This window comes from Stegodyphus dumicola, chromosome X1, assembly GCF_044657685.1.
Source record: "Stegodyphus dumicola isolate Sdum_Otavi_A_Nest chromosome X1, ASM4465768v1".
Taxonomy (NCBI): domain Eukaryota; kingdom Metazoa; phylum Arthropoda; class Arachnida; order Araneae; family Eresidae; genus Stegodyphus; species Stegodyphus dumicola.
In genome coordinates this window covers 173,625,641-173,650,141 of record NC_140780.1, presented here as the reverse complement: position 1 = coordinate 173,650,141, position 24,501 = coordinate 173,625,641, and positions in this window count along the sequence as shown.

Here is a 24,501-nt window from a genome sequence, read left to right as displayed (position 1 = left end):
GTATTGGAGAGTTTGTTGCCTAATGACCTAGTGGAGAACTCTTTATTATTATTATTTGTCCGCTGCCCCGAGAGAGGGCGCTACCAGCTTTCTCCCTCTTCCTCTCTGGAGGAAAATTCGAACTGGTTACTCGGTTCCTGGCTGCCATCGGTGAAGCACGCACTCACCTCTCTTTCCCTCCGTGATGTTATCGTGGCTGTAATATGACTTTCTTGATTTTTACTCATGCGGACTTGCGAACTGTAAAAATGCTCATCTTGTAACTACATGCAATGTGATTGTGTATAAATGAATATATGTTAAAATATATATCATCCTAGAATTAAATATAAATGTTAATATTACCGAGTCAGATTTTGTTAACATTCAACGTGCAATCAAAAATGGCATCCATCAACAACAGCCATAACCTGATAATCAATGGCCTGGCATTTAATTAATAAATAAATCATATAAGACCGACTGTATCGCTCTTAGAGGCGAATTTTGAAAACTAAAGATTTTGTCGAAAACAAAACGTAACAGATAACTAAAGAATGTCGCCAGCAAACTCGTACAAATATCTCAGAGTCAGTATAAAATAACTCCTTATATACGTGAGTAACTTAAATAAAAGCCTTGAAAGGCTTTTTATGTGATCACTGGCATACGTACGTCACTAATTAGGTGTGTCAAATTATAAGGCGAATGAAAATTTACTAATAAAAACTAACACATGTTAGCAATGCACAAAGTATTATATATACTAAGAAATTTACACCAACACTCAATACTAATAGTTAGGCATGCTGGATGTGTCTACTATCGATAGCAATACACATATGCATTCAAACTAGACCTTCCTGTAAAAAATTCTATAGTATTTCATTTCTTCATTACTGTATGCTTTCCTAATACGGAATCGTAAATCGTAAACATCGCGTGATGGTAAACAGTACACCTATTCTTTACCGTAACTCTGCAAAAAAAGGTCCATTGGGGTTAGGCCTGGTGAACCTGAAGGCCACTGACCCCAACTGATATAGTCTAGCGCCGTCTTCTGAAACCATAAATGACGCAGATCGATTAATGATAAGTGATCTAGGAAATCATCAGATAGTGTGGTTTTCAATAATTCCAAATTCCTTCTATCATTTAAGGCTCCTTCGTGTAATGCAGATCCTATAAGATGAGTGTTCCAAATATGTCATCAGACATTGAGATATCACTGCACTTGATGAATCTTTTGTTGTTGGTTGCACCTGTTGGACCGTCCTTGATAAGCCAGCAACCAGTGCAAAATTTGTCATACATGAAAGGGCGCGCATCTTATTGATGTCTTTGGTACTGAAGTGAACCACAAAGTTTATGACATCCACCGGCTACTCAGTCAAACTTGCAAGTTTGACTGAGCAAGCTTACGTCAAGTTTACGTTACTTGTACTGTATTCCTGCTTCCCTAAGCCAGCAAATCATAGTAACCGTAGTAAGATGAATATGATTACAACTCCAGTCACTGTATTGGAGGTAGGCACAACTGTCACGACCCTAAATGTTTGCATTCGAAAGTTATTTCAGTATTAATACATATTAAACGTGATGTACCCACACAATGTTTTAAAAATAATATATTGCTGTTTTTAAGACTCACTGTACCACACTGGCTATCGGTTTAAAAAACACATTTACATAGAGGGATCTTGTAATGTAAAAGAAATGTTAACATTTTATGCTGGTGGACATATCCAGAAACAGAATTTTAGCGAGGACTGCATGCTAATAAGTTATTAATATAAGCTTCAAATTTATATTATCTTCGTCTTGATTTTACGCTGATAAAAATTATATATTTTTATTTCCAATATAATTGATTAAAGTATGTACAAAGGGTGAGATTCGTTTATATTGGATATGCCGTAGACAGCGCACAGATAACACGATAAATTAAAAAATTGTAAGAAACAACAAATAAGACAAAATCTATGCTACTACGAATTTTTATTCTCCTCAGTTCTAATTCATTCATAAAGTTCAGTAAAATATGTATGGTCATGAGAAAAACAGGTAATAATTTTAAGAACTGGAATTCATGACTTAATTCAAATATATTTCAAATTTAGAATAAGCTCGGATTCGTTTAGTAGACAAGAAATAATACTGCATTAGGATAATATTAATACAGTACGTTTTGAACTATATAAGGAAAATTTTACACTATACTTTTGTTTCCTTTTAATTTTTATTGTATGTAGAGTGTAGAAAAGATTATTTATGTAGGTAGACTCACGAGAATTAATGTTATGTTGTTATTGTGGATTCAGCTCAAGATTTTGCAAAACATTACGGTGGAAGTTTACCCCCTGCTGGTTCAGAAAGCTATTTGATAAAAGCGGGTAAACATATGACTTACCAGTTAATGGTGCTAGCCCATATTTTATTAGAAAAGAGAAACATAAAATAATACCATAAAATCTGGGATGAGAATTTTTCTAGACTATCCACTCGCTATGAAAATAAAGAATAATAGTGAAAGATAGGAAGTGATCTTCAACAAGATAATGTTATCGATATAATGTCAGAAATTATTTTCTGACGCTATGTCGTGTAGTCATCGTCATCTATAAAAATAATAGAAAACAGCTAAAAGGTTTCTCGTTCAGTATTTGAAAAAGGAAAATAGGTATTTTGCTTAATATTAGTACTTCGCTCCTCCTTTAACAACAGATTTGCTTATATGAGAAATAAAATAGTGTTTTATTCAAAACTTCCACTTGTGAAAACACAGTATTTAATATATTTTAAATGTGCTCTGAAATTATTGAAGTTATTTCAATTCCTACAAAATTATGAACAGACTAAATCTTAATACAGTTATAAGGTATTTCTCCCACTTTCCTAGTGTGCCTTCGTGGTGTAGTGGTTCTGCACGCTGGGCTGATATTTCAGAGGTCCGTGGTTTGATTCCCGGCGAAGGCGTTTGCTAATTTTTCATTTCTCCGGCTTCCAAATATACCTAATGTCTCTACACAGTTCCATACGCTTTGCAAGTTTAAATTAAACAATTAATCTTCTTAAAACGGGCTCTCATTAATTCAGTAAAATAGTTGTATAACATTCAAATATGATAATAATTAGGTAATGCCAATATTAAATAAATACAAATTGACTAAAAGTGTATTACGGATAATGATTTTTATTGAAAGATATTAAAACTTTTGGACAGGGAAAGAAAATAGAGAATTTGAGAAAGGGCCTCACCACTTCCTAAACACTAAATAAATAAATACTAATACTACTAGCTGGTTTTTTATATTTGACATTTGGATTATCCTTTTTTTTAAGTAGGCAAATCTCAGTTGAGATATTTGCCTTAAAAGAAAATACCTTATTAGTGGACTTTCTGAAGAAAACTGACTCGCATAACATTTGAGGAAAATCCCGTCAACTTTAATGCAGCCCTCACTGAATCGGTAGGGGGGATTACCTGTGTTTAGCGGTCCAAACATTCGGCCGCTGGTGCGCCCTTTTAACACGGACTTGGGCTATATTGGTAAACGGCCAAAACTCACGTTAATCGTAAATCACAAATATATTAGCTGAATATTATATCCCATTTACTTACTACTCTCAATTTTAAATCCTACATACGCCTTATTTCAATTTTAGATTTAACGTCTACAACTACATTAAGTACGAAATGAGAGGAAAGGAAAATGAAATTATAACACTAGACCCCACGAAAAGAAAATTTAACATCAAAGAAAATTACTAACGAGGTGGTAAAAACTAATTTATATTTATTTAAAAGTCTTAATATCTCACTAATCTTTCATGCTGGAGTTTATTGATTGATCATTTGCTAACACTATGTAAAAAGTAAAGAGGAGTTTTGTAAAAGTAAAAGCGTAAGTATGTAAACCTCTTTGCTGGTGGTACTTGAGATTTCTTGTGGGCCAGTGGAAAAGGAGGAGCCTTAAACTGGCTAAGTACCAAACTCGAGATAATGGAGATGAAAGGCCAAGGTTCTTTTGTCCGTTAGAGTTTCTTCAGCTGCTAGTGAGAAACTGATATCTGTTCTCAAAACATACTGACTTCCTGATTCTTTAAGCATATATTCAAACAGATTACTAGAAATTAGAAAATATTGTTTATGTATTTATTTATACACATAAAAACGATATTACCAGTTATACAGAATTGAAGCATACAGATACGAGGATTTTAACACTGTTATCAGATTAGTACTGGGACAGTAACAATATTTTTAGGAATACATATAAAGGACTTCTTAAAATAAAACGATTAATTATCGATTCATTCAAGAATCCAAAACTTGATTACTGAGCAAGTTTATTCGACAGTAATATATGTCTTTGCTAACAAAAGAAAATATTTCTACATTTTCTTGCATTCAATGGGCCTGCATTATTGCAAGAATCGTTTACCTACAAATACAATATACATACAGATAGAACCTTAGCAAACTTACACCCCGTTCCTTGTCTTTAATAATAACTTTATTCCTCCCATGAGGTATTTTATATTAATAAAAACAGTTTTATGATTTGGATCTATACTATTACTTCTCCTTTCCGTTAGCTCTCATCAGTACGCAAATGAGATAAGAGTATTTAAGGCGAGTGTTTTGAATGTTCTAGATAGGCCTTTTGGCAGCGAAGCTCGCAGTTTGTATTTTCCCTCGTCCAGCTCTAATTAAATCAATATTCCCTCAATAGTTATTTTGCTAGACATTACAAGTTAAATCGCGCCATTGCAAGTTTTGAGCCAAGCTTAGTTCGGCCAAATTGTGCAATCACAGACTATGAGTTCATTTGAAATTGTATTTTTAATTTTTTGTTTCACATCCATAAGTGTCAGTGTTTGACTGTAAGTACAAATTGTACCTTCTATTAAAATGCAAATTTTAATAAAAAGATTTATTTAAAACTTTCATGGTACACTGTCGTATTTCTATAGACCAAGAGATAAACTCGCTTACTAACCTAGTATCTCATCTGAAGGATATGAAGGACATTTTAATCATTTAATTTAACGCTTTGTTTCATAAGTTTGCTTTTCATATATGGTTATTAATTGCAGCCCAGAAAAGCAATTAACATATTTTGTAACTCCAAACTATTTTCTTTAATAAAAGAACATTAATGAAGAAAATTTGCAATTTTCTTTATTGATTAGCCTTTTTACTTATAAAGAAAATTTATGAATAAAAGATGCTTCTAGTTTTCAGTTTTGCGAGCTACTTTTTTCAAACGCAGCTTCCCTTTTTTTAACAAGAATATTAAAATTCATATTTTTTATTAACAGATTTTGTTCTTGGATGCTTTCACATACGTTTCTTTAAAGCACTTAAACTGGACAAGCATGAAACAGAACTTGTTTCTTCACTGCAAAGAACTTAATTTATAGTGCACGGAGAATTTAAAATATCAACTATTGTGAAATATATGTTCATAATATCCAAGTATTTGTTACATAATAGTCAGCAATGAGTAAAATTACTGGAGTAAAAATAGTATCAAAGATCCAATGCTGTTATTAAGCAATATATATTTTACATTAGATGATGATTATCTATATCAACAATTCAAATTTATAGTTTGCTTTGTTAAGTCCACGTCTATCACAAGCAAATGGTGTTTAACAACTGAGTCAGCTTTAGTATATGTATTTGCTTTTCAAACGTAGATACATAAGCTTGAGAGTTTACCATCGAAATTAACTTCATGCATGTTTGACAACATGCCATCACGTTCAACAATTATTGATGGTAATCATACTTTGCATTTAGCGGTTTACATAATTCAATTACTTGATTGACTGTAATAGAATAAGCTACTCCCAAGCTGTACTATCATTTAGTGAACAAATAGTATAGCATTTCCATTGTCTGTTGAGCAGATTTCTCAACTGCAGTTCAAAATAATTAAAAATTTTTAATATCTCAGATATCAACATACCACAAGTAAACAGTCTGCAAATGTTGAGCTTTCACTCATATATATATATGTATATATATTTTAAGTATCAAAATAAAATGTTCGGTAAGGTATTACTGTAAATCTTCTGCTGTTTAAATCATATGCTAATTATATTGCTCAGTTTTCACTGTAAATAAACATAAATGTGTATTCTTTTAAAATTTTACTATCGTCTTCTATTGGATTAATTTTTACGTATGTTTAGTCGCGCTTTACTAAATGATGGTTAGTTAAAAGGTTAATTTCATTACTTGAATTACAAGAAAATATGCAAAATATTAAAATATTTTTGTATGTGTTATAAGTTACAAAGATATATGCTGACATAACTCAGTATACGTTATGCGTCTGGAAAAACCTATCGAATAGGTACCTTATTTTGAATGCTTAGTTACAAAATTACTCCTTAGGAATTTTTGCGGCGTTAGTCAAATTAAAGTTCGTAAGGTTTCCTTTTTAAACAGATATTTTTATGTTAAACTGCTTTCCTGTCCTCCTCGATAGTATTTAATGAAAGGTTTCCAGAAGGTAGTACCGGAGTGTGTTCTGCCTGCTGAAGACCACGTTGCTAATTTGATTCACTTAACAGTATACGGCGCTGCGGTTTCCTAGCCATTGGGCTTGTGTCACATAACTTCAGGTCCGAGGCAACTTGTGCATTACTCTATTTTTGCATCCGTCAGGCTAACTTACTTTTACTTAGTTAAGTCAAATTTAGTACCTTTGATTTAAGCCAGTGATCGCTAAATCGTCGATTGCGAGCTTCTAGTATCTCACAGGGATATTTTCGGTAAATCGCGTTAACACTCCGGTTGGTTAACCTTGACTGTGCTCGTTTCTCCCAGACAACTGACATGTCAGCCTCGTAGTTGATTGCATTCGCGTGAGGTTGTGCACATTATGTTTTTGTGTGTATATTAGACATTTGTTAACCTGGATAGTTTGATTTATACATTGGCACTGAGCTAAGTCTGTTCTAATGATGACATGTTCAAGAAAAAAGCAAAAACCTTATTACCTTCATTCGGAATGAGAAACCGATTACTTCTTTACTCAGGTAAAGGAGAAATATGTATGTTTCCTGTACTGTGAAAGTGTTTCGGTTGGGAAGAAAGGGAACATCGAACGTCATTTCAAAACCGTTCACACAAGGATTGAAAAGAATTTCTCATTGAATTCTGCACTAAGGAAAAAAAGGTAAGGCAGCTAAAATATAAACTTAATGCTTCACAATAAAGTTTTTTAAAACCATTAAACAAGAATCAAGCAGAAACTAATGCGTCATTTTGAGTTTTAAATATTATTGCACAGAATAAGGAACCATACGAACACGGCAAAATAATCAAAACTACATTTTTAGAAGCTACAGATGCATCATTTGATAGTTTCAAAAATAAAACTGAGATAATGTCTGCTATTAAATCTGGACAGCTTTCTGTAAATATAGTTATGAGAAGTAGTGAAATTATGAGAAATATTGAGGTTATGATGTTACCCTATAAGATATTTCTCTTGCCTTCTTAGCGTGCCTTCGTGGTGTAGTGGTGTGCACGTTGGGCGCATATTCCAGTGGTCCGTGGTTCGATTCCTGGGTAACGCGTTGCTCCTTTTTCACTTCTCCTGCTTCAAAAAAATATCTAATGTCTCTACAGTGGAGTCCAAACTAAAAAAAGGGTGGCGAATGATGATTCTCCACACCCAGGATTTGGCGATTAGGGCCCCTAAAACCCCAGTCGCCCTGTAAAAGGGACAGTATATAAAGTATTTCTCCCGCCTTCTTAGCGTGCATTCGTAATGCAGTAGTCTGCACGCTGAGAGCGTATTCCTGAGGTCCGTGGTTCAATTCCCGGCGAAGGCATTGCGCATTTTTCATTTCTCCTGCTTCCAAATATTACCTAACGTCTTTACAACCTCACAACTTAAAACTGACTTAGCAGCAGCTATTTCTTCCTGCAGCTTGACGAATCGACTGATATAGTTGATAGAGCTAAGTTGGCCATTTTTGCAAGAATGCTTTTGATAATTTCGAAATAAGAGAGGCGCTGGTGAAGATTAGACCGTTAACAGGACGCATTATAAGACAAGGAATATTTTTAGCAGTTAAAGCTGTTATCAACTCTGAAAGCAACTGACGGAGCTACTGCTATGGCAAGCAGACAGAAGGGATTCATAACCTTGCGTTGTAAAGACAACAGCTTTCGAAATTTCTGCCTTACTACTGTGTAATGCACCAGGAGTCACTGTGTGGAAAGTTTTTAAGTATGATCAATGTAATGAAAAAATTCATAAAAATAGTGAACAAAGAGCACATGCAACTCAGAGACGTTTGTTCATAGGACTGACTGATAACTAGATTGCCAGTATGGTGATTTAGTACTTCATATGGAATTTCATTGGTTGAGCAGAGGTAGAGTTTTATAGCGTTTTCAGGAGTTGCTTCCTACCTTGGTAGAATTTTACAGCGTTTTCAAGAAACGAAACAAAATATAAACCTCGTTCTTTCAAAAGTAAAAGAACGAGACGAATCCTTCCGGATCACCGAAAAGTTAAATATCCTTAACATGAAGCTTCAAGGTAAGAATATAAACGTTGCTGCATTCTTAAAAAAGCTGGAACTGTGGGGAAAAACATCCAAGGTGAATACAAACACTTTGTTTGTTTCAAACAAACCTTGAGAAACAAGGGTCTTTAGCGTCTTCTTACAACAGCAAAAAATACGTTGAAATTATTTTAGATTTAAGAAGTGAATTAAAAAAATGCTTCAAAGATTTCAAAAGGATTTCAATTGTTGCACAGTTTGTGAAATCGCTTTTTATAGAGACTGAGGCTGAAAAGTTCTGTCAAGGAGCATTTTGATTTTCAAGAAGGCAATGCTGCAGTGAAGTTGGAACTGATTGATTTTGAAAATGATTCCTCTCCTTTTTTAAAAAATGATTCCTTTCTTATCCTTCTTTTAAATTCTTTTCTTATGTAGAATTCAATTTCTATTTCTTTTTATTATGTACAGTTTAATTAAAACTGATTTCATGTTAACTAGAAATGTAAACTTATAGGCAATAAACAAATGTAATATATTTTTAAGAAGGTGGTGGTTCTTTTGGTTGGTAGCTCACAGTAGGATTTAAAAACAGTACTGTAGCTCAGAAGCTAGATACATTTGGTGACCATTGATTTAAGCCATAAATGCTGACTTCCGTAAGCACGAGTGTTGTTTCATATTAATTTTATTTGAGTTAAATAAAAGGGTCTTTTGCACCCTTCTCAGTCTGAGTGATACTTTACAAGCCATAGTGATAATTCACTTTTAAGTCTTAAGTCGTTTCGTACATTTTTATGCTCCCAAAGAAAACGAGACGTTATAAGTTTGTAGAGACATTAGGTATTTTTTGGAAGCAGACAAGATGAAAAATTAGCAACGCTTTCAGAGCCACGGACCTCTGGAAATACCGGCCCAGCGTGCAGAACCACTACACCACGAAGGAACGTTAGGAAGGCGGGAGAAGTACCTTGTATACTCCCCCTTTTAAAGGGTGACTGGGTTTTTTTTTAGGGGACCCAATCGCCAAATCCTGGATGAGGAGAATCATCAGATCTATTCTCACAGTTGTAGTATATGCATGAACCAAACACAAAAAGCTTATATAAGATTTGAAAGTTGTATAGAAAAATCCATGTACTGCTACTATAAAAGTAAAATGAGGAAGAAGCATGGATAATACCAACTTCAGCAAAATCTTTTTTTTATAAAAGACATTTTTAAAAGATTTGAGATTTTTAAGCTGGAAGTTCTACTGTATCACAAGATCATAGTCTTCTCCCATAGTAGACTTACGTAAGCATACATTTAGGTCTTTTAGTGTTACATCTTACTTGGTTTGAGACATCTTCTACAGGAAAGGCACAGTTTAATTTAATGATGTAAAATAAATATAATATAACGCAATATAATAAAATATGAGTGATGTAATTCAACAGAGCATACGAGGATTCGTCAGATCTTGCCACTTTTCATGCACTGATAGTTGTCATTATATTTCGGTATTTAATACCTGATCCATTTCAATCTTCTTTTGAATATTCATTCTAAATTCGAAGCCTTTAATTCTTACTTTTGTTTAGTTTTGCAAGCAAAAGCGGAAACTGTTGTTCTATGTTTTCATGCAGTAGATATCTATGCATCTTCCTAAACAAATTTAATACCGGCCTCACTTTTTCAATAAAATTTTCTCTTATAGGAACTGGTAAAATTATTTTTAATTTGATAAAGTGTCTCATGAGTAAGATTTTCTTTCTTTCACTCTGTCTTTATATGAAATTTTCGGTTATTTCGGTTATAAATATTAAAGATGTTCTTTTGAACCCTAGTATAACCGTATAACCTGTTCTTTCCAAGTGTAAATAAATTTGAGAGTGAAGGGCTAAAATATGTCTTCCAGGGAACATTGAAACTTAATATCGGAATCTACGAAAAGAAACGAAACTATAGTTTTTATTTTGCACTAAACTGAACTCGGAACTTAATTACCGCCTAAAAAATATTTTAATAGCTTTTTAACTGAAGGGCAAGTGTTGGCACTCAATTAAATTATGCACGAATGTTTGGAAAACAATAAAGTTAGAGCTGCGAAAAAAACGGTTAATCAAAAAGAAAATTTTAATTTCTTTCTCTTTTTAGTTCTCCCATGGAGCAAAAAGAGAAAAAGGTGTGAGAGTTTTTTTCCTAACATTTTTCATCATTAAGGGCAAAAAATTTCAGCAGATCTCCTTCGCGTTAATTGTAAGATATCGAAGTTTTTGTTTTTAGTGCATTCGATTTTTTTTCCTTCTCAAGTCCAATTAGGATGTTGCACGATGTCGCATACGCTATCAGCATTCAAAACTAATGGAAAAAACAGAATGGCAGCTTGAAAAACACCTAGCTGCTTATTTTTGGAAAAGGAGTTTACTTTTCTTGTCTACTGAAAACGAATAATCAACTTACCTTACAACAAATATACTGAAATTAAACTGAGATTGTACTAAAAGCCATCTTGATTTAATCTAAAATCTACAGGTTATGAGGTTCTCAAAGATTCATGTTAATCTGAGAAGGAAAAAAGTATTTCCTGAGATTAGATAGATAATTAATTTTAACAGATAAAGCATATTAACCTGTAATGCAAGACTTCCAATTCAAAGGAATTCAGTCATTGGGAGCGGATGTATTTGCTAATTATCAAACTGTCTGTAGACATGTACCGCTTCATTTGAATTTCGAAAGATCCACGATATATATAAATTAAATTTCCCTACATCTACTCCTAAGAATTTAACGATAGCTATAGGGATATAATGTCTACACACTAGATGTTTCGTTTGAGATAGCCCGCATGCATTCCTGCGCTTTTCCGTACTCTCACTAAAAGTACAAAAAAAAAGTCTGCGTAGGAAATTTAAAATGTAAAATAATCTTACAAGACAACTATACTTTCCCGTAATTATTTCCTTAACCGCAAATATTCATGCATTTATGCAGAGCATAAAACGTGCAAGCAGTTCTTTTCTCTTTCAGTCTACAGAAGTAAAACTCGCACATAATTAATAATAAATTATTTATTTCTTCTGCTTACTGGATTTTCAATGATAGTATTGCTGGCAACACCAATTTCGTTACTAAAATATACATTTTAGTAACGAAATTAAAACGCCCGACGACGTTTACTCAGTCACTGATGTCTAACATTTTATTAAAGACTCCTATTTCTTCAGATCACAGTTTTCATTGCCAGAGCACAGATTATTGTAGGCTGCTAGGCATAGAAAGTGTATTTTACTCTATACATTATCTATAAAACACATACAATAAAACCAGTCTACGACTACCCCCGTTTCCAGATAGTTTTGACATTCTTGTGAAGGGGCCATGAACAGTGTGAAGGGACTTCTTGTGAAGGGGCCATTAACCTTAGAGACCATGAACAGTGGTGATGTACATTTACTTTATTATGTTTTTGGAAATACTGATTACCTTCAGGGATGGCTGTGTTGGGAAGACAATCACCATGAAAAGCTTTTTTTTTTTTTTTTTTTTTTTTTTTTTTTTTTTTTTTTTTTGTATTTGCTTGCAATATTAAAATATTTTTCAGTATTAAATTAAACAGTAGTTAGCTAGACTATAAAAATCAAAGGACTTGTAGATATGTCTTTTCCTTGTTTACGAGAAGGAAATGCGCTCCATTGTCTTAGCATTTTCTCAAAGTCGCCCTTTTCCTTAGGCAGAGCAACCTAGAAAAGTGCATGATTGTTTCAATGTTCTTTGCAAATTAGAAATTCTTGTTCTAACAAATACGCTTCTTGCATTTTATTTTGTTTAATAGGGAATCACTTTGCATTAATAATAATGCAATTTACATTGTTCTCTTCAGACTCAACGGTTGTCAAGTAAGTTAATTTTCCAGATTCATTTCATTTCGTTCATTTGGAAAATTTTGCCTTTACGCAAGAGTAGTTAAAGCAGTTATTTTCAGTACTCCAGTTCTAAAAGTAGCCATATGAAATTCCGCTATATATTAGTATACGTAATTAGTTCAGATTGTAATGTAAACTTGTAAATCATTACAGATGGTAATTCTTGTCTGCAATGATATATCATTGTAACGGACATCTTAATAATTATAAATAATTATAGTCAACATTAAAGCATGAAGCATGTCAACATCAAAATAAGCAATTTTAGATAGGGGTTAAATAACTTGAGAACACAGATATCTTTCGATTTCAGATGCACGCTATTCCCACTCAACAAATAAGTCTTTAAAATAAAATGAGCAGAAAACGATATGTAAGAAGTCCATCCAACAATGATATAATAATGTCCTCTTCTCTAATCTATCTAATAACACGTTCTGTAGATACATTTTATGATCAGCCGCCCCATTTCAGTGCAGAAGGCATCTCAGCGTATCTCAGAGTTTTCTCAGATTTCAATAAAATGTTTTTCTAATATACATTAAAGCAATATAACATTCTTCAAAACGACTCTTTTACAGCGTCATTTCGTAATCAGCTAATTATAAGGTACTGAATTTCATCTTTCCTCACTTCATTATGATTTAATTATGTTTCTTTACTAATTATTTTTAAATTTATGAGTGATTTGGCATGATAAATTAGCAATCTGCCTATACACCTACATTAAATTTAATGAAATATATGTTGCAAACTTAAAAGAATGATAGTTTATTGTTCGTTTTTTGTGAAGTGCCCTTAAAATAAATCTCTAATCATTTCCTGTCATTAATAATGCACACCTTCGTTCCTGTGTTAATGGTTAATGTGCTTGTAGTTTCTGCGGATAATGTAATTTAGTAACTGTTTTTCAGCAAAGAAGACACTATATCTTTCAGTGCATGAATTCCTACTTTTAACAAAATAATCATCGCACATCAAAAAGTAACATCAAAGCAACCAAATGAACGTCTTTGAAATTCTGAGCTTCATAAAAATCTTAATTGCAGATTAGAGTAGAAGCTATTGAACTGAGATCGAACGATCACCGATGGTTCCAAATTTAACAATCAAAGAACTGTGGTTTTTTTCTTTGAAATTACATTCGATATGTTAATTAATTTCCTTATAAAAAATTTCACTTTCAAGAAAATCATAAAAACGAAACCTTTATTTCCTCAAAATAAGGTAAACTTGAGGAATAACAATGCGATAGTTCTATGAAACTTGCTTTCAAGCAAAATAATTTTCTTGGCTTTTGGCTGTTAATCAGGAATTACAGCGTCTCCATAAAAGTTCTTACGCGGCCTCCACTTTCGCAACTGCTAGTCGTAGACATCCTCCTTTCAATTAGAAATAGGTTTCAATACCACAGATATTCATGTTATGATATTCTTGTATTTAGAAATTCATATTTGTAAAAATTGCATTGGGAGACATTTTATACTGTCTCCCAATCTATGCAGTTATATTTGGTAAATACAAACATACTTGACTTTTGTAATGCAAAAATTGATCACCATACTTAATTTCAAAGTTTAGATACTTTTTAGATTTTTCACTTTCGGGAAGAAATTTTTCTAGCTTCCCTTAGAAGTCGGATAGAAATAAATTAGAATACTTCAGGGAGATCTTTTACCTTTAATGTATCTCGTCTATATTTCTTTGTGATTTATAAGTGTGTAACATCCTTAATTCATATTTTGTGATTTTGTTACATATGGTGGGCCGAAAGAATCTTCACACAAATACTAAATTTTCAAATGCTAAAAATTCTTTATTAATATTTTCATGAAGATAATTAAGTTAGAATCGCACTCTAATTGTCATACAAAAAGACAAAATTAATTTAACTCGAACTAAGTTGAATTTTTCATTTACGCAACTAATGTTACTGTGTGAATACTGAAGTCTGCCAGTGTTTTTTAGAACAATGTTTCCTAACCAATGTGCCGCGACTCAATGATATGCGACGAAAGAATTGGAAATGTGCTATGAACTATTTAACAGGTAACAGGTAATTAACAGGTATTTAACAGGTAAGTACTAATTATTAGGCAACAGTACGGGAGGACTAGGCTGAAAGTGACCAATGACTACTTTAGACTAAATAACATTACGTAGAAAAATTGCGTAAGTACTGATGGCGCATTTGCAAAGACAGGAAACTTTTGAAGCCTGGAATCTGAAGTTCAGTCTGAAAATACTGATAATGAAAATAACTCAGTGCTTTATTACAAAGATGCTTTCATGTCAAATAGTTTACCTCTAGAATTAAAATTCACATTTAAAGGCAATGTATAAACTGTCAATGTGATCAAAAGATACCATTCCAATCACGTTTTTCATTTTTAAATTTTTTTCCTTAGATTTTATATGCTAGAATGGTATCACAGCGTCATTCTCTGTTGTTTCATATTGAAGTTCATTGGCTTTCCAAAGACAAATTTCTATCCAAAGTTCATGAGTTAAAAAAAAAATTTTAAATATTTTTTGAGAGTTACACTCAATATTAAGCCAAGTTTCAATACAATTATGAGTTGTAAAAAAGTGTCCTATTTAGCTGAAATATCTGTATACCTAAATGAACTTCCCTCAGAAAAGTGCAAGAACCACTTTTTACTATATTAACTTGTACTAACAAAATTAAGCTATTCAAAAACAAAAAATGAACGTTGGAAAAATGGATTGAAATGGTTGCCTTGAAATGTTTAGTCGATGTTCAGTTCGAAACCTTAAAATGAATTTCTAGAACTTGTAGATCAACGGCAATGCTTGGTTGAAAGAAAGCTTCATAATTACTCCTAATAAACCAAGACAAAGGAATTCTGTTGCATTCAAAATCCACTTGCATCTTTATTAGGCTGCATGGCATTCGATTTATGTGAAGGAAAAGGAGAAGCTTTTTAATTTAAAAAGTGATCCCACACTTAAAGCTGAGGGTAAAGATGTTCTATTATCTCAATTCTGGACAGCTGCAAAATTGGAGTTTCCTTCGACTGGCGAAAAAGCTATGAACATTCTTTTACCATGCTACAACATGCACTGGTGAACAAAGTTTCCCTTCTATGCTCACCATCAAGAACATAAAGAGATTATCACTGAAATGTCTTGATTATGAATTGTATCTATCTCTTTCGACTAAAAAGCCAGATATAAAAAATGTGTTTCCAACAAGCTCAAGTATCTCATTGAAATAGGAAGGTAATGTACACTGGTGTGCAAAACTTAAGCAACAATGTAAATTTTAATCAGATAGCCATAAAATTGCGGAAAAGGGGTTCTTTTGATCAGTACAATGAATACGCAATTCAGTAGAAAGGTCATGCGTATGCAAATGTCAGGAACAAAACGTCACAGGCGACGTGAGTGTACACAAAACACGTGCAGTCGGCGCACTCAACTCGAGACTACAATAAAAGGAAGGACGGAGAAAATTAAAGACATTCGATGCAAGTACAAATGAGTTCTTTCGTGAAATATGGCTAGAAGAAATCACCTGGATGACTTCGCACGTGGAAGAATGATCGGAAAGCTGGAGGAGGAGCATAGTGTCGCCAGTGTAGCTCAAGAGTTCGGAATCAACAAAAGTGTCATTTTGCGCACTTGGAAAGCCTTACAAACAATAGGTACAGTTTTTAGAACGGTTGATGGTTGCCGCTGCAGGAAAGGAACTGCTGTGGATGACCGATATATCGTCCTGAAGGCAAAAAGAGCCCAAAACCAGTCAGCAAGCGCCATAGCTCAACAAGTGTGTACAGATATGGGGCGACAAGTGTCGCGGTTAACTGTGTCCAGACGTCTCCGTATCCAGACGCAGAAGGTAGCCTTTTGTAGAAGGTCCGCCGTTTTGAACGCTGCATCCGTTTGAAAGTTGGCCATCGGCACCACCGTTTAGAGTGATTCAAGGAGCACAAACTTGGACATCTCATCAATCGAGTTTTACATTTAATGTCAATACACATTTAATGTCTAATTGCATGCATCTTATAACTATTAATATGAACTTATATATATATATATATATATACAGTAAATGTCAATACCTCCTTTTTTTTTTTTTTTTTTTTTTTTTTTTTTTGTATAAATGTATATTAAGTTTTGTGTATGTCAACATACAAATTGGTTATCACAAGTGTAATCACGATAACGGAATCTTGGAACGAAATCTCATCAATATGAATATAAATAACCATTACTTGTTATCATTAACTACTTGAAGCCTTATATTAATTGAATTGCACTTGTACTATATACTATGTAACGCATGTGTAACAGTTCTAACAATTGTACTTGCATGTATGAGTTATGACCTATGCCGCATTGCTTTGGCAATATTTCATACCAGTACTCTTAATATTAGTCTGTATCTGTAGTGCAATGTTGTGTACAATGTAATCCCAGCACAAGTCCTCAACCATAATTATTATATATCATATGTCTGTTAATATGAATTGCAGTGAATGTTATTTATCAAGGTACAGTATTATTCACCAATATGAATGTTGTAATGTCATAATCATTGTCCACTTTCCTTTGTTTGTGTTAATTACCGCTAGATATTTGCAATACAGTAATGTATGTCCCAATGCGCAGATATATATGGCGCAGCTTTATGTGAATCTATCATACCATACACGAATATGTCTTTGTCTTATGGTATATCTACAGGTCAACTGTACCTTAACTCATAATTTATATGTATTACCAATAAGTACTGTATGTAGTGCACTCCTTAATACCAATGTCATATATGTATGTAATCTCCCATTGTTCTAATATCCAAACTCTAGATAAAGGTGAACGTGGCGCTGTACCAATTAACCCAATGGTAAAGGGATGGTGCCCACGTCCCCCGTCGCATATCGCATATCAATCGAGTTTTGTCCTCTTTACGGATGAAAGTCGTTTTAGTGCTACAAGAGATTCTCAACGCCAGTTGATTTGGAGATAGGTCGGGACACGGTTTCATCCCAACAACATCGCGGAAAGAGACCGTTACGGTGGTCCTGGAGTTCTCGTCTGGAGAAGCATTATGCTGCACGGGCGGACAGAGGTCCACTCTTTCGACAGATGTTCTGTAACCGGAGATCGCTATTGTCAAGAGGTAATCCTTCCCCATGTGCGTCTGTTCCGAGGTGCCATTGGAGCAGATTTCGTTTTTATGGATGACAATACACGGCCACGAGGACTCCTGTTTTTCAGAAGCCACTGGAAAGTGCAGATACAACTGGAATGGATTGGCTACCGTACTCCCCTGATTTAAATCCCATAGAACATGTGTGGGATGCTTTAGGAAGACGCCTTGTGGCACGATTACATCCTCCTGGGAACACCCAACAACTGAACAGACGCTGATGGAGGAATGGACACTCTTACCTCATGATTAGTTGAACAATATGGTGCTGGGTATGAAGTGACGGTGCGAAGCAACCATTGCAGTAACAGGAGGGCATATCCCATACTAAGGAACATCTGCTTGTTGTTCTTCCTCTTATGCAGACAATCATGTGTAACAATACTATGAGTTCAATAAAGCCTTTTTTGTTTGATTCCATACTGTATGCATTGTATTCATTTTTGCGCTACTATTCTTTTGTCATCGTTTAAATACAAAATGCTGTCTCTCATTTCTAAATTTCATGTCTCTCAGATGATTATTTGTGGAGTTACGGCCAGAAGAACACCTGTTGCTTACGTTTTGCACACCAGTGTAGTACTATTAACTACGACAATAGTACACCATGGCATTAGAAGAATGAGAAGTACTGCTTTATGGGATAGCTCATTAAATAAGAATCTTCAGTTTTTGAAGACGAAAATAACCAAACTAGTTTCGCTCCCATTTCTCTGCAGATGATACCCAATTAATGTTTCTGTTGTTTTGATCGCTTTGCGGTAAAATAATACTGTTTAATATTAGAATCTAAATCTGAATCATTAATGAGAGCACAGAAACAAACCCACGTACCTCACTAAAATTTGAAGCTGATATATGCATTAACTGTGGCAACAGTGCCCCGTGATGTGAAAAAGATGGGAAGAACTGCTGCGCGGATAGCTCATTAGTAAGTAACCAAACTAATTGTGCTTCCGTTTCTTCCCGAATGTACATGACACCCAAGTAATTTTCTGCTATTTTGATCACTTTGCAGTAAAACAATACCGTTTAATATTAGAATCTATATTTGAAATTTAAATGAAGTCAGTTTCTTTTCTTTCAACTAGTATTTTTAATATTGCTAAGGGTGAATTAAAATTTTTACTTTGCCATTTAATTATTATTATTAGCAAATTTATGCATAGTCAATAATTCTTTTCTATATAATTAATTTTACTTTTGTATTTTCATAACATACTTTTGTAAAATAAGTGTTATAAATATTTAGTCAGAGATTCGAGAAACATTTAGTCAAATCTTACAATTTAATTCATAGATGTGTTATGGAAAAAAGTTATGTATTATTTTACTGTGCATAAGGTATTCTTAGTTATATTATTTTACTCTGTTTAATGAATTTGTATTGTTATTTTTTAAGAATTAATGTATAATATTTAGTATTGTTTAAACTTTAACTCAATTATGGCAAAGCTCCTTTAAGTTTGGCTGAAGAGTGTGTTTCAGAGAAAAAAGGGCGAGGTTTGTTACTTCCGTTTCCTACGAAGAGGTCAGTTGTGGCCAGCTGCATTTTCCTCTTTTCTCGGGGGTGTAAAACACGTGTTTTGCTCGTTCAGAGGCAAATATTTCTAAGGGGTGGCGATTATTTGACAGAGTTATAGGTTGGAAACATTTCCTCTTTGCGTGGGAAAGAAAGGGTCTGTCATCTTGTAGAAAGTTCTGTATTTCTGAGAATTTTAGAGGCTATTTATTACCTTTTTCTAGTTGGCCAGATGGAGTCCTAGTTTCTTTAAAATTGGTTAAATTTTTAATTTTAGTGTGGTTTGAGCCAATAGGGATTTTGATGGGTTTCTTGGTGAGTGTCAACCGGGTTTTCTTAATCCGTTGCACGAGAGGCAGGAGAGATTTTAGACTGAAAGAGACCTCTTAGCAGATTTTTTTAGAGCTTCAGCAGGTTTGATTCCTTGACGGCGGCCCCTGGCCGCTGTCAGTGAGGTGCTGAGATGGAGCCGTGGCGGCTCTTCGGGGGTTCGACCGCGGTTTACAGTTAAAGCTGTTTATCTCCGAGATTCTGATTGCGAAGACCTGTCCGAGATAGTGCGGGTGCTCTTCGTGTTTGACGGCGGCGATTCCTGTCCTGCGGCCTGTTATTTTCGATTTTGTCACTGATATTTTTTCCCATTTGTGGAAGAATTGAGTCTGAACTGCTCATGCTGGAGTTCCTGTTTTGCTTTGGAAAATATAGAAACAGGGAAGTCGTCATCTCCTAAGGTCTGCCTTAGTCTGTTGTCTCCAGTTTCGACCTCCTTCTCTTATCTTCAGTGGAATTTCGAAATTTTAGGGAAGTTGATTTTGTTCAGTTAAAATACTGCTTGACGGAGGTTAGTGCTGGAACTATGAAAACGTCCACTGTGCTTCCCGTTGAACAGACTTGAGTATCGGTTCCTGAAAACGATGAAGATTTGGCAGTAATTGTTTTCGACGTTTTATGACTAGATCGCTGCTCCTCGAGTCGCTCAGACTAGTGTTACGCTGAACTCGTGAGTGTACATTTTTATTTTAAATTTTGCTTTTCTTTTATAAGTAACCGTTAGGATTTTGGATGAACGCCTTATCTGACTTTCATATAGATTAAAATTTGTATTTTATTGTTACTAAATTTCTAGCTGAGAAGTTATTTTTTTATTAATGTTTAAATGTCGGAAGTTAATTGAACTAATTGGAGGAACTGAATTTTTGTTCTAATGTTTAAGTGCTATGTTCCTGTAATTTCAATTGACCGAGAATGAATATGCTGATATGCCGCAGTTGAAAGAAATATGATTTATTCTAAATTAGCTTTTATAAATGAGTTTAAACTTCTTGAAATCCTGTTTAAAATGATTAAGAACTGTGACGTGTTTCAATATGATTTAGTATAATTTGAATAACGTTAACTATGAGATTGAAATAATGAGTATATTATAAGAGTATATTTTGTAGTGGTAGTCTGATCAGCTATTTTAAATTTATAATATTTGAATTATTTAATAAATGTGTTTATTATTTTTATTATTGTATGTTTCTTTGAGTTAAATTGTCGTCTACTGTACGTCACCCATGTGATCCTTACGGAACATGGTTATTTTATGGAACCTGGGTTTGTAGTAGTAGAATTGCGGTAGTAGAAAAATCAGTTTTAAGAGTTGTGGCTATAAGATCACAAATAAATTTATTTTGATTTGTGAGTAGACTGCTTAAATGTGAGATTCATCCTTCTCTGGTGTTTTGAAGAGTTCTGTGTTGCATTTTAAATGTTGGGTTTAAGGCTATCTCTAGATTTTGTATTAAAGTTTATGTGTTTTCAGGTTGGAGATCTGAATTTGTTATATTATAGTGAGAGATAGCAGATTGATAATTTTGTTGTGGAAATGCCTTTTCGCATTTTGGTTTTTATAAATAATCTTTATTTTTACCAAAACATCAGGGAGGATATTTTCATATTTTCCTTTGATTTTAAAGTGTTAAGCTTTTGAGTCTGAGAGAAGTAAGTACTTAGACTGAGTTTTAGTTTTTTTTTTTTTTTTTTTTTTTTTTTATGTTGAAAAAAGAAGTCTAAGAAGTCAGTTAAACGAGTTAACTGTATAAATGTAAAATTTTAATTTTGTTTTTCTACGTAACAGATGTAATACAAAAATATCAGTCACTGATGATGTAAGCGTTAAGTATTTGCATCCCATTTATTTCGAGCTCATGGCTTCATAAGAAAATTTATTTCAACGAATTTCTAGCTGGAAAGTTTACATATTATAATGCAAAAATATTTGAAAGAAAGATGTTTCCTAGTATAGAACAGAAAAACCTAATCATGTTAAAAACAAAATGTTTTTCCTAATGTTTCGTGATATCATTTATGCGTCTGAGGTGTTCCGTGAAATTAGATATGCTTGTGAGGTGTGTTGTCATGTAGAAAATGTTAGAAAACACTGTTGTTGTTACATATGGCTTTATTGAAAAGATCAATCGAAACATATAAAACAGCTCAAGTATCACACAAGAACAATGATAAATAATAAAAAAAGAGCAAACATTTATAAAGTAAGAATCAGAATAAATGAACATGAGAACAAAAGTAAAATGTTAAAAATTTAAACAACAAGGGAAAGAACATAAGAGATGTAGTCTTTACAAAGAGTTAATGAAAGCTCTGGCATTCCAAGATAGTTTACTTATCTCACCACGTTTCTGAGACTCTTTATCTAGTTCTGGACATGTAAGAAGATGCTCTACATTCGAACTGAAAATTTGACATATACTAGTTGGAAGGATGCCAACTTTATTAACCTTTTGGGGCCGGGGCTTTGGTAGCAGTAAAAGTTATCAAAGGACGGAGAATCTTGAACCGAATGCTTTCCTCCCTTTAAGAAATCACCTCCTATTTGCAACAAAGATTATTGTGTGTAGTTTAATGGATTCTCAGAGGGGTGCATCTATGTCGCAAAAGGAAGATCTTTGAAAGAGATAAGTGGTTAAAACACCAGGAACGTCAAATTTGACATTTCACCCCACTTTTTAGCCTGGAAAATGAGGGAAAAAGACATGGCCACTAAAGTGGACAACCCCGTCTTTTCAAAGAGAGGACTCTATGGCCACTATAATGGCTATCCCGTCTTCAAAAGGTTAAGATGATGTGCCATGCAATCGTGACCTGTTTGCAGTCTTAAGTTTGCCACAGCCGCTTTTTTCGACAAAACGTTTTCCATATGCCTGAATGTTAGCCCAGGATTTGCCTGTTGATTTTGCTTCCTGGTCAGATTTAAGAATATTCATTAATTTCTCAAAACTAAGCTTTTTAAGTGACGCTAGAGGAAGTGGTTTGATGTCTTGTGGTGCAAGTGTTCCTCTCTTGGCTAGTGAGTCTGCCTTTTCATTACCTTCAATACCTACATGTGAAGGGATCCATTGAAAAACGATTGTTTTTTGCGCTTGTAAAGAAATTTCAAGGTTTGTCTTATTTTTAAGATAATCTGGGTATCTGTGTCATGATTTATAACTACAGCCTAAATGGCTTCTTTGGAATTGACTAGAATTACTGCTTTAGAGAAACAATCGATCGTTATCTTGAGGTCTTCCAGAGCCAGTGAGATTGTAAGGATCTCTGCATCAAAATTCGACATGAAGTGTCCTACAGGAGTACATTGGGAAAAAAAGTTTACTGTATACAAGATCCCCAGTATTGTCTTGTATTTTAGAACCATCAGTGTATACTCTAGTCATTCAGGTTCAGGGTATTGTTCATATAAGATATATAATGTGTTTTATTTTTATATTGCATCAGCAAAGTTTTTCTTTTCCAAGTCACATATATCTAGCCCTGGCATTTGATATCAGTATATTCAAGGGGATTAACCATGACAGTTCATTGGTTTGTTTTCATCTATTTCTTGTAATAATTTCTATCAGGGCAGACATTTGGGTCTTCATGGTACTTGGTTTGCATTCGTTCATCCGTTGCGCTCTATGCGATGCTTTCATTTTAACAAATATACCAATTGGTTGTTTCTTGATTTCATTAGCAATTGGTGGGTTGGAAGTATAGCTCTGCATAGCTGTAATCGGGTAGTTTTCACCGCTCCTGTGATAATTCAAAGAGCCTTGCTCTGGCCTCTTTCCAAAGACTGAATCTTCACTTGTGTGGTACACCTCACTTCCATACTTGAAAACAGGTTTAATGTAAGTTTTATTTAGGGTAATCTGACAGCGTCCCCATTTGGTACAGGCTAGTCATTTCGAAACTGAGGATCTTTTCTCTAATTTTTCTATAACAGTACTCGCATGATTAGTAAAGTTTCATTTGTTGTCCAGAACTACATCTAGATGTGTGGTGCTAGTGCATTTTTTAAAAGTAGCTTTGTTTTTTTTAATTCAAAGTCCGTATTCACGTGTCTCAGAGACAAGAACTGGTAAACTGTTCTGTTTCTATTAATAATCATATTGTTCTCTTTGGATCAGGTCTGCAGGACTTCAAGTGCATTAGTGCATTATTCATTATAATGGTTAGAAAACACTGTTCCAGATCATAAATCGCATAATATTCTATAAATAAGTTCCCTTTTTTGAAAACAATTAGTATAAAATTAGAAAAAATTAATCTAAACTTTTCAGGATGATCTGCACAGCAATGCTCATTATGAAGTTTATTGACATCAGAAACCTTCCTGTAATATGACCCTTTACTTTTAGTTATATACAAATTTAAGTATTTCGTTCTTCAACTTGTATGTCATCTAAATTTTCAGGAAACATGATATCAAGCTTTCTATCTTTTCAAGAAATGTGATGTCAAACTTTAAAATTAAGTATTTCGATCAGTTTTCATCTCAAAGGCATAAACTTTTTATGTTTTAATTTTTAGATTAACTATAAGCTTTTACTAAGTACTATTTGGATCTAGCGACTGCAAACAAAACGTTTGGATTTCCTAATTTTTAAAAATAATTTATTTTAATTTAAAAATATCGTAACATGAATATCTTAATTATTCAAATCATTTTTGTATTTGAAAATATGGGTCCTAGAAAAACAAACCACAGGAAAAAAGCTCACAGGAATAATGCTCATAGAATAATGCTCACATGTATAAATGCTCACAGGAAAAAAGCCCACATAGAAATATGCCCACATAGAAAAATACTCACATGGAAAAATGCTCACATAGATATATGCTCACATGGAAATTAGCCCACTGATAAATAAAGTACGTAGAAATATCCTTACATTAATCAATCAATAATTAATTGATTTTAACATCGTACACCTACCTTTTTTTAAAGAAAACTTGTTTGATCATTTGAAAAAAATATTCGACAAATGCTCATATTAACCTTTTCAGGGGCGGTATATAAAAGAATGAAAACAATAGTAAACTTTTGCATGTAC